The sequence below is a fragment of the Spermophilus citellus genome (genome assembly GCF_964194105.1).
Source record: "Spermophilus citellus genome assembly, chromosome: 10".
NCBI classification, from domain to species: domain Eukaryota; kingdom Metazoa; phylum Chordata; class Mammalia; order Rodentia; family Sciuridae; genus Spermophilus; species Spermophilus citellus.
Genome location: NC_138197.1, coordinates 59,536,130 through 59,550,892, shown reverse-complemented (window position 1 = coordinate 59,550,892; position 14,763 = coordinate 59,536,130). Strand labels below are relative to the sequence as shown.

The window sequence follows — 14,763 nt, the reverse complement described above, 5'->3', positions numbered from 1 at the left end:
ATCCTGGGGTTTTCTTCATTGGTAGGCTTCTGATGGCATCTTCTGTTTCCTTGCGTGAAATTGGTCTTTTTAAATTTTGTATATCATTCTGATTTAGTTTGGGCATACTATATGCCTCTAGAAATTTGTCGATGCGTTCAATATTTTCTATTTTATTGGAGTACAAGATTTCAAAATAATTTCTAATTATCTTCTGTATTTCTGTAGTATCCATCGTAATATTTCTTTTTACATCCCATATATTATTAACTTGAGTTTTCTCTCTCCTTCTCTTTGTTTTATTTAAATTTTTTTAGATGTTGATGGACCTTTATTTTATTCATTCATTTATATGCAGTGCTGAGTATCATACCCAGTGCCTCACACATGCTAGGCAAGTGCTCTACTACTGAGCCTCACCCCAAGCCCCTCCTTCTCTTTGTTAGCATGGCTAATGTTTTATCAATTGTATTTATTTTTTTCAAAGAACCAACTTTTGTTTTGTCATTTTTTCAATTGTTTCTTTTGTTTTAATTTCATTGATTTCAGGTCTGATTTTAATTATTTCCTGTCTTCTACTGCTTTTTGTGTTGATTTTTTTTTCTTTTCTAGGGCTTTGAGATGTGAATGTTAGGTCATTTATTTGTTGTCTTTTTCTTCTTTGAAGGAATGAACTCCATGCAATGAACTTTCCCCTTAGAACTGCCTTCATAGTGTCCCAGATTTTGATATGTTATATGGTGTTCTCATTTACCAGTAATTTTTGCTTATTTTTGTTACTTAGCTTTATTTGGTTTCTCTTTTGGTTAGCTTTTCCTTTATTGTAGTTCTTCTTCTTTTTTTTTTTTTTTATTGGATGTTCACAACATTACAAAACTCATGACAAATCATATTTCATAGATTAGAATCAATTGGGTTATGAACTCCCATTTTTACCCCAAATACAGATTGCAGAATCACATCGGCTACACATCACATTTTTACATACTGCCATATTAGTGTCTGTTGTATTCTGCTACCTTTACTATCCTCTAAAATCCCCCCTCCCCTTCCCTCCCATCTTCTCTCTCTACCCCATCTATTGAAATTCATTTCCCTCCATGTTTGTTATCCCATTCCCCTCGTAAACTCTTATATATAATTTTGTATTACAATGAGGGTCTCCCTCCATTTCCATGTGATTTCCCTTTTTTTTTTTCTCCCTTTCCCTCCCGCCTCATGTCTCTGTTTAATGCTAGTCTTTTCTTCCTGCTCAGCCTCACTGTTCTGCTCTTAGTTGCTCTCATTATATCAAAGAAGACATTTGGTATTTGTTTTTTAGGGATTGGCTAGCTTCACTAAGCATAATCTGCTCTAGTGCCATCCATTTCCCTGCAAATTCCGTGATTTTGTCATTTTTTAGTGCTGCGTAATATTCCATGGTATATAAATGCCACATTTTTTTATCCATTTATCTATTGAAGGGCATCTGGGTTGACTCCACAGTCTAGCTATTGTGAATTGTGCTGCTATGAACATCGATGTGGCAGTATCCCTGTAGTGTGCTCTTTTAAGGTCTTCAGGAAATAGTCCGAGTAGGGCAATAGCTGGGTCAAATGGTGGTTCCATTCCCAGCTTTCCCAGGAATCTCCATACTGCTTTCCAAATTGGCCGCACCCGTTTGCAGTCCCACCAGCAGTGTACAAGAGTACCCTTTTCCCCACATCCTCGCCAGCACTTGTTGTTGTTTGACTTCATCATGGCTGCCAATCTTACTGGGGTGAGGTGGTATCTTAGGGTGGTTTTGATTTGCATTTCCTTGACTGCTAGAGATGGTGAGCATTTTTTCATGTACTTATTGATTGATTGTATGTCCTCCTCTGAGAAGTGTCTGTTCAGGTCCTTGGCCCATTTGTTGATTGGGTTGTTTGTTTTCTTATTGTCTAATTTTTTGAGTTCTTTGTATACTCTGGATATTAGGGCTCTATCTGAAGTGTGAGGTGTAAAAATTTGTTCCCAGGATGTAGGCTCCCTATTTACCTCTCTTATTGTTTCTCTTGCTGAGAAAAAACTTTTCAGTTTAAGAAAGTCCCATTTGTTGATTCTTGTTATTAACTCTTGTGCTATGGGTGTCCTATTAAGGAATTTGGAGCCTGTCCCCACAATCTGTAGATCGGAACAAACTTTTTCTTCTATCAGACGCAGAGTCTCTGATTTGATATCTAGCTCCTTTATCCACTTTGAGTTGACTTTTGTGCATGGCGAGAGGAGGGGATTTAGTTTCATTTTGTTGCATATGGATTTCCAATTTTCCCAACACCATTTGTTGAAGATACTATCCTTTCTCCATTGCATGTTTTTAGCTCCTTTATCAAATATAAGATAGTTGTAGCTTTGTGGATTAGTCTCTGTGTCCTCTATCCTGTACCATTGGTCCACCCGCCTGTTCTGGTACCAGTACCATGCTGTTTTTATTACTATTGCTCTGTAGTATAGTTTGAAGTCTGGTATCGCTATACCACCTGATTCACACTTCCTGCTTAGAATTGTTTTTGCTATTCTGGGTCTTTTGTTTTTCCATATGAATTTCATGATTGCTTTATCTATTTCTACAAGAAATGCCATTGGGATTTTGATTGGCATTGCATTGAACCTATAGAGAACTTTTGGTAATATCGCCATTTTGATGATGTTAGTTCTGCCTAACCATGAACAGGGTATATTTTTCCATCTTCTAAGATCCTCTTCTATTTCTTTCTTTAGGGTTCTGTAGTTTTCATTGTATAGATCCTTCACCTCTTTTGTTAGGTTGATTCCCAAGTACTTTATTTTTTTTGAGGATATTGTGAATGGAGTGTTTTTCCTCATTTCCATTTCAGAAGTTTTGTCGCTGATATACAGAAATGCCTTTGATTTATGTGTGTTGATTTTATATCCTGCCACATTACTGAATTCATTTATTAGTTCTAGTAGTTTTTTTGTAGACCCTTTTGGGTCTTCTAGGTATAGAATCATGTCATCCGCAAATAGTGATAATTTAAGTTCTTCTTTTCCTATTTTTATGCCTTTAATTTCTTTCGTTTGTCTAATTGCTCTGGCCAGTGTTTCGAGAACTATATTGAATAGAAGTGGTGATAGGGGGCATCCCTGTCGTGTTCCAGATTTTAGAGGGAATGCCTTCAATTTTTCTCCATTCAGAATGATGCTAGCCTGAGGCTTAGCATAGATAGCTTTTACAATGTCGAGGTAAGTTCCTGTTATCCCTATTTTTTCTAACGTTTTGAACATAAAGGGATGCTGTACTTTGTCAAATGCTTTTTCTGCGTCTATTGAGATGATCATATGGTTCTTCTCTTTAAGCCTATTGATGTGGTGAATAACATTTATTGATTTCCGTATATTGAACCATCCTTGCATCCCAGGGATGAATCCTACTTGATCATGGTGCACAATTTTTTTGATATGCCTTTGTATCCGATTCGCCAGAATTTTATTGAGGATTTTTGCATCTAGGTTCATTAGAGATATTGGTCTGTAGTTTTCTTTCTTTGAGGCGTCTTTGTCTGGTTTCGGAATCAGGGTGATGTTGGCCTCATAGAATGAATTTGGAAGAGCTCCCTCCTTTTCTATTTCCTGAAATAACTTGAAAAGTACTGGTATTAATTCTTCTTTAAAGGTTTTGTAGAACTCCGCTGTATACCCATCCGGTCCTGGGCTTTTCTTGGTTGGAAGTTTTTTAATTGCTTCTTCTATTTCATCTATTGATATTGGTCTGTTTAGGTTGTGAGTTTCCTCCTGACTCAGTCTGGGCAAATCATATGACTTAAGGAATTTATCGATGTCTTCACTTTCTTCTATTTTATTGGAATATAGGTTTTCAAAATAATTTCTAATTGTTTTCTGTATTTCTGAAGCGTCTGTTGTAACATTGCCTTTTTCATCCCGTATGTTAGTGATTTGAGTTCTCTCTCTTCTTCTCTTCGTTAGTATGGCTAGGGGTCTGTCGATCTTATTTATTTTTTCAAAGAACCAACTTTTTGTTTTGTTAATTTTTTCAATAGTTTCTTTTGTTTCAATTTCATTGATTTCTGCTCTGATTTTAATTAGTTCTTGCCTTCTGCTACATTTGCTATTGTTTTGCTCTTCCTTTTCTAGGGCTTTGAGATGAAGTGTGAGCTCATTTATTTGTTGGTTTTTCCTTTTTTTGAGGAATGACCTCTAGGCGATGAATTTCCCTCTTAAAACTGCTTTCATTGTGTCCCATAGATTCCGATATGTTGTGTCTGTATTTTCATTTATCTCTAAGAATTTTTTGATTTCCTCCTTTATGTCTTCTATAACCCATTGATCATTTAGTAACATATTGTTCATTGTCCATGTGATGTAGGATTTTTCCTTCCTTTTCTTATCATTGATTTCCAGTTTCATTCCATTATGATCTGATAAAGTGCATGGTATTATCTCAACCCCTTTATATTTACTGAGGGTTGCCCTATGGCATAATATATGATCTATTTTTGAGAAGGTTCCATGTGCTGCTGAGAAAAAAGTATATCCACTTGATGATGGTTGATATATTCTATATATGTCAGTTAAGTCTAAGTTATTGATTGTGATATTGAGGTCAATAGTTTCTTTATTCAACTTTTGTTTGGAGGATCTGTCCAATGGTGAGAGAGGTGTGTTGAAGTCACCCGTGATTATTGTGTTGTGGTCTATTTGATTCTTGAACTTGAGGAGAGTTTGTTTTATGAATGTCGCAGCACCATTATTTGGTGCATAAATATTGATAATTGTTATGTCTTGTTGGTGAATGGTTCCTTTTAACAGTATATAATGTCCTTCCTTATCCCTTTTGATTAACTTAGTCTTGAAGTCGATTTTATTCGATATGAGAATGGGCACGCCTGCTTGCTTACGAGGACCGTGTGCTTGGTATATTTTTTCCCAACCTTTTACCTTGAGCCTGTGTATGTCTTTTCCAGTCAGATGTGTCTCCTGGAGGCAGCATATCGTTGGATTTGTTTTTTTAATCCATGTTACCAGCCTATGTCGCTTTATTGGAGAGTTTAAGCCATTAACATTTAGAGTTACTATTGATATATGTTTTGTACTTCCTGCCATGTTTGATTATTTATCTCTTTTTTTTTTTCCCTAATTTAGTTTGTTTCTCCATGATTAGCTTTCCTCCCATCCTCTGTCTTTACTGAGGCACTTCCCACTGATGGTTTTGGTTATTGTTTTCCATTTCTTCCTCGTGTAGAGTTTTGCTCAAGACGCTTTGCAATGCTGGTTTTCTGGCTACAAATTCTTTTAGCTTTTGTTTATCATGGAAGATTTTTATTTCGTTGTCGTATCTGAAGCTTAATTTTGCTGGATACAGGATTCTTGGTTGGCATCCATTGTCTTTCAGTGTTTGAAATACATTGTTCCAGGATCTTCTCGCTTTCAGCGTCTGTGATGAAAAATCCGTTGTCAACCTTATTGGTTTACCCCTAAATGTAATCTGCCTCTTTTCTCTTGTAGCTTTTAATATTTTCTCTTTGTTCTGTATATTGGATAGCTTCATAACAATGTGTCTTGGCGTTGGTCTATTGTGATTTTGTGTGCTCGGTGTCCTGTATGCATCTACAATTTGTATATCTGTATCTTTTTTTATTTCTGGAAAGTTTTCTGTAATTATTTCCTTCAGTAAGTTACCCATTCCCTTGGCATGAATCTCTGTGCCCTCCTCTATCCCGATGACTCGTAAGTTTGGTTTTTTTATGTTATCCCAAATCTCTTGGATGTTTTTCTCGTGGTTTTTTACCAGCCTATCTGAGTTGGCTAGACTCTTTTCAAGGTGATATATTTTGTCTTCATTATCTGACGTTCTGGCTTCTACTTGCTCCACTCTGTTAGTGATACTCTCGATTGAGTTTTTAATTTGGTTTATCGTTTCCTTCATTTCTAGAATTATTGTTTGATATTTTTTTATAATTTCTATCTCCTGATAAAGATGCTTAACTTCCTCTTTTATCTGTTTTTGTAATTGATTTTCAATGTGATCTTTAAGGTTCCTTTCCATCTGTCTAAGGTGTTCCTTGAGTTCTTTATATGGCCATTTTTCTGATGACTCCAGGTCCTCCTGAATATTTAGGCTGTCTTTCATTGTTTGTACTCCTTTTCTTCCTTGCTTTTTTATGCTCATGATACTTCTTGTTCTGTTTGACTGTTGAGTTACTGTTTACTCTTATAAGTTTATTTGATGCTTGGGAGGAGAGGTATTAGAAGGGAAGGGAAGAAGTCACTAAAGAGAGCAAGTGTAGGCAGGTGGAGTTCAAGAGAGGGGGAATAAGAAAGTTGAAAAGAAATGAAAAGACAAAAGAAAAAAAAAAGTGAGAAGAAAGAGAGAAAAAATGAAAAAATAGAAATTTAAAACAAACGAAAAAAAAATTATAATGGTAATAAAAAATGGAACTTGAAGTTTAAAAAATAATAGTAATAATAATAGAATAAGAAAAATTAACAACAAAAAAAAAATTGAAACCATTAGTAAGAAAGTTAAAGAACACAACAACGTCAACTACAAAAAGTGAGAATAAAAAAAAAATACTAATAATAATCTTTAAAAAAATAAAAAAAAATTACTAATAATAAATGCAGTCATAAAGCTCGATTGAGTTCTCTTCCAGTGGGTGGAGCTATGCCCACTGGGCCAGGCTTCTCCTCTTGATAGGTGGGAGCCAATCACTGTGCCTCAGCTCTTCTTCCCAGACTGTGCGGGTCTCCAGTCCTGAATGCCTGGGTCCTTTTCTTGTGGTTCCTCAATCCGGGCCCCACTCGCCTGTGATGCTTATTGCATTTCTGTCTACACGTCGGGTCTGCTGCTCCTGGGAGCCCTGTTTTCATGGATGTCTGGGCACACCCTTTCTGTTTGCCTCCCTCAGGCCCTAAGTTTGTAGGGTTTGGGGCTGAGGACCCCCAGCGAATTTGTTTGCCCTCAGGTAGCAACTCCCCTGGTAGGTGGTGCAAGGGACCTCTGTTGTCGGCCCTGGTGGGGGCGATAGCCGGGAATTCTGTGCCGCTAATCCCACATCACTCCCGATTCCCTGGGTCTGGCTATGGTGCTGTTTTTTTTTTTTTTTTTTTTTTTACCTCTGTGAGATCATGTGGGCCGACTAGTTATTTCAGCTGGGTCGTTAGTGCTGAGTCACGAGAAGCAGGCGATCCGGGGCTTAAACGCCACAGATACGTGCTCAGTGTGCGTTTTCTGAGGGGCCCAAAGTGTACGCCCTAGCTCCACGTCAGCTCAGCATTGCCTAGTGATCCTGAGCAAATAGGCTTTAGATAGCAGCGCCGCCGCAGCCTCCGCTGTTCCTCGGCCCGGTGCCTAGCTCCCGGGGCCCAAGCGGCTGCCGCCGCGGCTCTCCAACCGCCTCCTCCGGAGCACGGGTCCTCTCGCACGGGGATGCCGAATGACCCAGCCTTCGGAGGACAGGGCTCGGCACGCAGCCCCGTTTTAGTCTCTAGCTGCTGCAGCTAGACCGAGTAGACAGGGCCCTCAAGGCAGCATGCCGAAAGCAAATGGCGGCTCCCGTGGAGTGGATTTTCGGCCCCGAAACCCCAGCCCAGCCAACAATTTCAGTCCACTAATTCTCCTAATTTCCGGCAGGTCTCTTTTCAGCGGAGTTTTGCTCGAAGTTCATCAGTAGGTAGAATCTGGGTGTATTAATGGATCTTTTTGATCCCGTTACTGTAGAGATACTGAACGTGCTGTTTCCTCGCCGGCCGCCATCTTTCCTCCCCCGACCTGTAGTTCTTCTTTTTGCAGACTTTCATTGTTGTTTTTCATGTCCTCCTCATGGTATGTTTTGCAAAGAATATTCTATAGTATAGGCTTTCTTGCTGTAAGTTCTTCTAGCTTTTGTTTATCATGGAAAGTTTCTTTTCACCTTCAAATTTCAAGCTTAATTTTGCTGGATATGATTCTTGGTTGCAGTCCATTATCTTTTAGAGCTTGGTATATGTTGTTCCAGGATCTCCTGGCTTTGAGAGTCTGGGTTGAGAAGTCTGCTAAGATCTGAATTGGTCTTCCCTTATGGGTAATCTGATATTTTTTTCTTGCAGCATTTAAAATTCTATCCTTCTTCTGTATGCTAGACATTTTTATTATAATATCTCTTGGTGTAGATCTGTTGTAATTTTGTACATTTGGTGTCCTATAGGCCTCTTGTGTTTGATTTTCCAATTTATTCTTCATGCTTGGGAAATTTTTGAAATTATTTCATTGCAGAGATTGTGCATTCATTTGGTTTGAATCTCTGAACCTTCCACTATCCCAATAAATCTTAAGTTTGGTCTTTTGGTGGTATTCCATAATTCTTGGATATTCTGTTTATGGTTTCTTATCATCTTCACTGTGAGGTCAACTTTATTTTCAAGATTGTATATTTTCTCTTCATCGTCTGAGGTCCTGTCTTCCAAGTGATCTAGTCTCTGGTGATGGTATCTATCGAGTTTTTAATTGGCTTATTGTTTCTTTCATTTCAAAGATTTCTTTTTTTTTCTTCCAGTATCTCTATTTCTTTCTTGAAGTAATCTCTTGCAATCTGTATTTGCTCTCATATCTCTTGGTTGGTATGATCAATGGTCACCTGTATTTGTTCTCTTATCTCTTTTTTTGGAGTGACCAATTTTTTGCCTGTATTTGCTCACTTGTTTACATTTAGGTCATTCTTTAATTCCCAAATTATTTAAGTTATGTATATTGTGAACTCCTTCTCTGACACTTAACCTACTGCCCTATCTATGGATTCTATTTTTTACTATCTTGGTTTGTTTGAGGCACTTTCCTCCCTTGTTTTTTCATGATGTGTATGTGTCTTCCTCTCTTGCAGTGTAGATCTGAGGTATTACAGCTTCTGCCCTACTGTCTTATAATGTCTCTATAGGTTACTTATACCTCACTTTTAAGGAGGAGATCAATATTACTCTACTCAATGTACCCAATGTGCAGCCATATATCAATTAGCTTCTATTTTTACATTAACAGTTTAGTCATTATAATCAGAAAAGATGAGTTCAATTATCTTCTACCATATAGTCAATAAGTTTGTGTAATGGTTTGTAGTGTCTAATGGTATAAGGGGACCTGGGGGTTGTCTGAGATGTTTATGAGTTAGGATGTGAGAATATGGAGTGATTAGATTACATGTAGGGAGAGGATGATCATAAGAAGTTGGCTGTTATTAAGAAAAACAAGAGATAGGCAACTCCATACAAGATTCCCTGTTACCTCAGCAATAGAATAACTATTAGCACCCCTAGTAGAGAAACCTCTGGTACAGCCAGGCCCACAGGTACCTTGGTGGCATCTTACTATGTCCTTATTGTTGTCCCTTGATAAAGTGGCGATATCCCAGTTTCGTGGTCATGGCAATCTCAAGTTTATATGTACCCTGATGTTGGGCTGTGGAGACACACTTTGGTGATTAAGATACCACAGCGTGGGGTGGCTCTCTGAGTGCAGCCACCAGGTGGGCCTCTCACCGGATCTGTGGGACGTTGGGTAGTGGGGTGGGCGGGCCTCCCATTCTAAGCTTCTTTATTGATGAGAGCTGTACTACAAAAGTGATATGTCTCCAAGAGGTAAATATTTTTACATAGGTTTATTCTTATGTTTGTGAATAGTATATAGCTTTTTAAGACTTTATATATTACGTATGTTTACTAATATTAAATATATATGCATAGATAATTTAAAAATGGATTAATTTTAATCCATGATCATCCACTCCTTAAAAGATTAATTTTCTTTTTTTCTTGGTACCAGGGTTTGAACCCAAGTGTACTTAGCCATAGAACCACATCCCCAGCATTCTCTCTCTCTCTCTCTCTCTCTTTCTCTCTCAATATATATATATATATATATATATATATATATATATTATATATATATGTATGTGTATATATACACACATATATATACACTCACACATGTATATATATGCATATATATATATGCACCCACACAAATATATATACACACACACACACACACATTTATTTTGACATACATATATATTTTAATTTGAATGTCTTAGGGCCTTGCTAAATTGCTTAGACTGGCTTTGAACTCACCATCTTCCTGCCTCTACCACCTGAGCCACTGGGATTATAGGCATGTACCACCATGCCCAAACAAAAACTTAATTTTATTTTGGTGGCTTATTTAATTGCCTCATTTGGATGCTTAGAAAGCCACAAGTAACTGGAAAATCATCAGTTGTGCTGGGAGAAAGAAATAAATTCAGCTTTAAGGTATAATTTTTTAAACTATATTTGTAATTTATTCAAAAATGTGTTAATCTCTTGGAGGTAGGATTAACATCTTTGAAAGTGGATCTGTCCATTCAAAAGACAAATCCTTGCTTTGAAAATAAAGTTTTTTATAATGCTAAAATGCAGCAAATTGTTCTAATATGTTGAATCCATTTATTTTCATGTTGAGTTGTGTTATCACCAAAATCATGTGAATGTGTTAACAGTCATTAAAAAGGAGCTACTACTGAAATAAAGAAGTACCATGTTCAGTTATTAAAAATGATTGTCATATAATACACAGTGCATAACCTATGTTACATCTTGGTCTTTACTCTTGATGTTATTTATATTAATTTAATTAAATACAAAGCAAGTCTAAAATATTAGAAAGGAGTAGCAGCAATAAAATATAAGAACCAGTAATACAATTTTTGCAGATAAATTTCCCCACTGATTTTTACCACAATTATTAAAATATTGCAAAAGTAAGAAATTTCTATTATGTGTGTTCTCTAGTTCTGATTGCCTTGGTATGAATGTGCTAAAAATCAGTTAACATATCACGAAATACATAGAAGGAATAAAAAGAAACTAATCATGTCTCTGTCTTATGAAGAACTCTAGTGATTAACTCCTGAACAGTTGACTACACCCAATTACTATACTATATTAAAACTGAACTATCAATGAAACCATTTAATGTCTTTCAATCTAAATCATCTATTAATTAGGGGAATAACATTTTCAAATTCTCATTGATCACTTTATAAAACAGGAAAGTCATTTAAAGATCATCTTTAGTGGAACTTCCAGGAGAAAGACACTACTGTATTGAATGCTTATGAAATTGTTTATAATGATGCTAATCATAAATTACATATGTTGATTACCTTATAGTAGTAGAGAAGTCAGACATTTTCATTGCAGTTAATGCCTTATGGCTCCGCACATAATTATTTTCAAAATGTCACTCTTTTACATGTGTATGTTGATTTTATGTATACTAGTCAAATGTAACACAAGTTGGTATATAAGGCTCATTTGGATTTCATAATAACATTTACAATAAGCATTTATTTAAACAAACCTGTCTTGACCATGAATGTAAAATGGTCTTGGAAGAGAAAATATAGTATTTTACTTAAACAGTTATAGAATCTCTAATAATGAAATCCAGTAGCAAGTATTAAGTGTATTCTTTTAACCCAGGGGAGTAGGATGATGAATAAGTCATTTACTACTAGATGTTTATGTTCCAAGCATCTGTCCTAAGTGCTTTGCATAAATTATTTTATGTAGTCCTTGTAACAATCCAGGTGGTAGGTATTATTATGTCCATTCTTTAGATTAGGAGACTGAGATATGAATGCATCAGTCTGGATATGAACACAGGCAATTTAGAGCTTAATAATTTTCATTCTTAAGGCGTATGTTGTATTGCTTTACAAAATAAAAAATGTGAATATGTACATGTATATGTATGTATAAATTTTTTAAAGGACGTACAGGAAACGTTAAGTTTTGTACCTAGCAAGTGAGGTAGCAAACAGACCAATAAACAATACCAGTTCTTTTACTGAGAAGTCAGTTTCACTTTTATATATGCAAAATTACTAAAGCCCATGATATTAATGTAATTTTCATGAATATAGACAAATAGTAATCTACAAGATAAAATATAGTTTAGGTACAGATAACTTATTGGTACTTAAAAAATAATTAAATCAATAAATTTGAAGGAATAAAAGTATTATGCTCATAGAATAGACATTCTCCTGTATATTAATAAAAAAAGAAGAAACAAATGTGTATAATAATAATTTGGAACCTAATAATATAACAATGCTTCTTTAGAGTTTGAGCCAGTTGTTAGTAATAAAATCTAGATTTAGATTGTACAGGAATAATCTGAACTGCTCTTTCTGAATATTTGATTGATTTTTTTTTTAACTATGTAACGTAGGCTGGAGTTGTGGATCAGTGGTAGAGCACTTGCCTAGCATGTGTGAGGCACTGGGTTCAATCCTCAGCACCACATAAAAAGGAATAAATAAAATAAAGGGCATTGTGTCCATCTGCAACTAAAAAAAATTTTAAAAACTATGCAACATGAAACATATTATTATTATATATTTGCCTCGTCTTGGTGAATGTGCTGCTCATCTCTTAGCTCTTCCACCTCTCACTGTTAGGTCCTTCAGTTTTAACACCCGCCTACTGAATTAATGATGATATTTAGATTCATTTTAAGAGTATTGGAAATCATCCTGTGTATTAGCAATATGGTTTTTTATACTTAAACAGATACCAAAACTAAGTTCTATCAGTTTATTATTATTTAATGTAATGATTCATCATTTCCAACATTTATTGATTTTATGGTTGGTTTGAGGAAGCCCAGTGGCTAAAAAAATGATTGAATAAATAGAAGCATTTCTCAGGAGCTGGAGACATTCCAAGTAAATTTGGTCTATGTGTGGGTTAGAGTTGTGGAACTGGGCCTGGACCTGTTACTGAAAATATTACCATAATCTAATTGTAATGACTCATTAGTGGGAATACAGTGGTAGAGGAAGAAACAATAAAGCAGCTCAGAGCTAGCTTGCTTTCATTTCCATCTTTATCTAACTACAGACCAAAGTATCTAAAATATTTATTTAAGGATACTGTGTTACTAGTATTATATATGTACGTAGGAAATGTGAATCATGAGAACAGCTAAAACATGAATTTGGTAGAACATTCCCACACAATAAGTAGTTAATAAATATGATTTGGTGTCTTTGCAGTGTGAATAGTAAATGTGCTGCTGGATAGGGAATATATCAGCACACAGAAACTACTACATAAATGCTGTCCATACATGGGGACACAGTGTGTAATAACAATATGGTCAGTACCTATTATATTAATTAATTCTTTAAATTTCTTTTCAGCAATGATGATTCAATGATATTCTTTTCTATTTGCTAGCAGGCATGGACCCTAATCTAAAACATGCTCAATATTTTCTGATTTGTTTTCTTGAATAATCACATCACATAGCTTTTACTGAGACTACTCAGCCAAATCTATTTAATATGTAACATTTGCAGCTGTCCATTAGTGCAAGTAAGCTTAGAAAAGAGTTCTAGAATCCCTCATGCATTTTTTTTTGGAGCTGACTCAGAAAAGCAATGATTTATTCCAAATAAATGTTCAGTATTCTGCTCTATCGAGCTATCATGAGATTTAGATGAATTTAGGTTTATTAAACTCCCATAACCATATTTTAAAATCTGTTTTGAAATTAGTAAGGATATGCTGTTAAGAATGTTTAATTTAAATTTTAATGCTTCACTTTTTCTTTTGGCATTCCTGAAAGCAAACTTCAAATGATTTGCCGTTTTATGATGGAATAGCCACTCTGTTAGTTGCCACGTTCTAGATTCAGTTATTTTTCATCTCCCTCTTCTGGCCCAGCTGCCCCCAATGTGCAGGAACAGTTTTCACCATCTTTTCTCTCTGTTGTGTACTGTTCCCTACCATTTGCTTCAACCTTAGTTTGGGCCTTCGCCCTGCTTCTTTTTAATTCCTGTGGCCTTCTGATTGGTCTGACTTCCAGTTTTTCCCTTACTCTTTGGTACATTCTATAGACTGGTACTTGAATAATTGTCCAATCGAACTATTCTAATGGTGTCCCTGAAATGCCACAAGGCTCTGGTCACTTCTGATTACGCTAACACCACTTTTTCATTTAGCCAAGGGGGTTCTCCACAATAGTCTTGTCTCCTCATCTCCTTTTCATTTACTTGGGCTCCTTTCTTTTCTCATTTTTTTTTTCTTGACTGTTAAATCTGATCTGTTCTCTAAATCTAGAGTGGCCAGTTCTCTTCTCTACAATCTGATTCCTACCTGGCTCTCATAGCTTACTTTCTCTGGGAAAAACTTCCCCTGACTATCTTAGTATTTTTTCTATCTTTTGACTCAGAGCTTCTCTACCTTCCCCCTTTTTTTCCCCACGGAAAAACATAGTTCTTACTTTGATGGCTTGTTAGGTTTCTGTGTGTCTGGGTCTCATTGTTCCCCTTACACTAGAAGTAGAGAGGTGTCAAGGAGGGGCAAAGTACTTAGTGGATGAACCTTGGATTTGGACTACTGGGCCCACATCATGGCGCTGAGCAAGTTGCATATTTTCTCTATACCTCAGGTCCTTTATCTGTAAAGTAGGATCGGTGAAATTTCCCAAGCATGAATTGGCTTTTTTTAAAAAATAATTTCTCTGTAACTCCAGTGAACAAAGTATAATGATTTGTATATTTAATAAATAGATTTGCTAAATTGGATTTACTAAAAAAATAAAACATTTTGTTTACTGTTAGTCCTCTGTTCATCCTTAGGGCTTCTCTAGGGCCAGTTCACTGTACAATCAGTTCTGATAGATCTCTCATCTTCTCCTTCAGGTCAGTGCAATTCTTTGAATCACAAACAGGCTAAACTGGAGGGGTGGGTATTTTTCCA

The 14,763-nt window shown here is 36.0% G+C and overlaps 1 protein-coding gene across 1 annotated transcript in view; it reads left to right on the top strand.

Moving 5' to 3' along the window:
* The window catches only part of CPNE8 (copine 8), a 205,492-nt gene that overhangs the window by 69,507 nt on the left and 121,222 nt on the right, over positions 1–14,763 (top strand). The window lies entirely within an intron of this gene.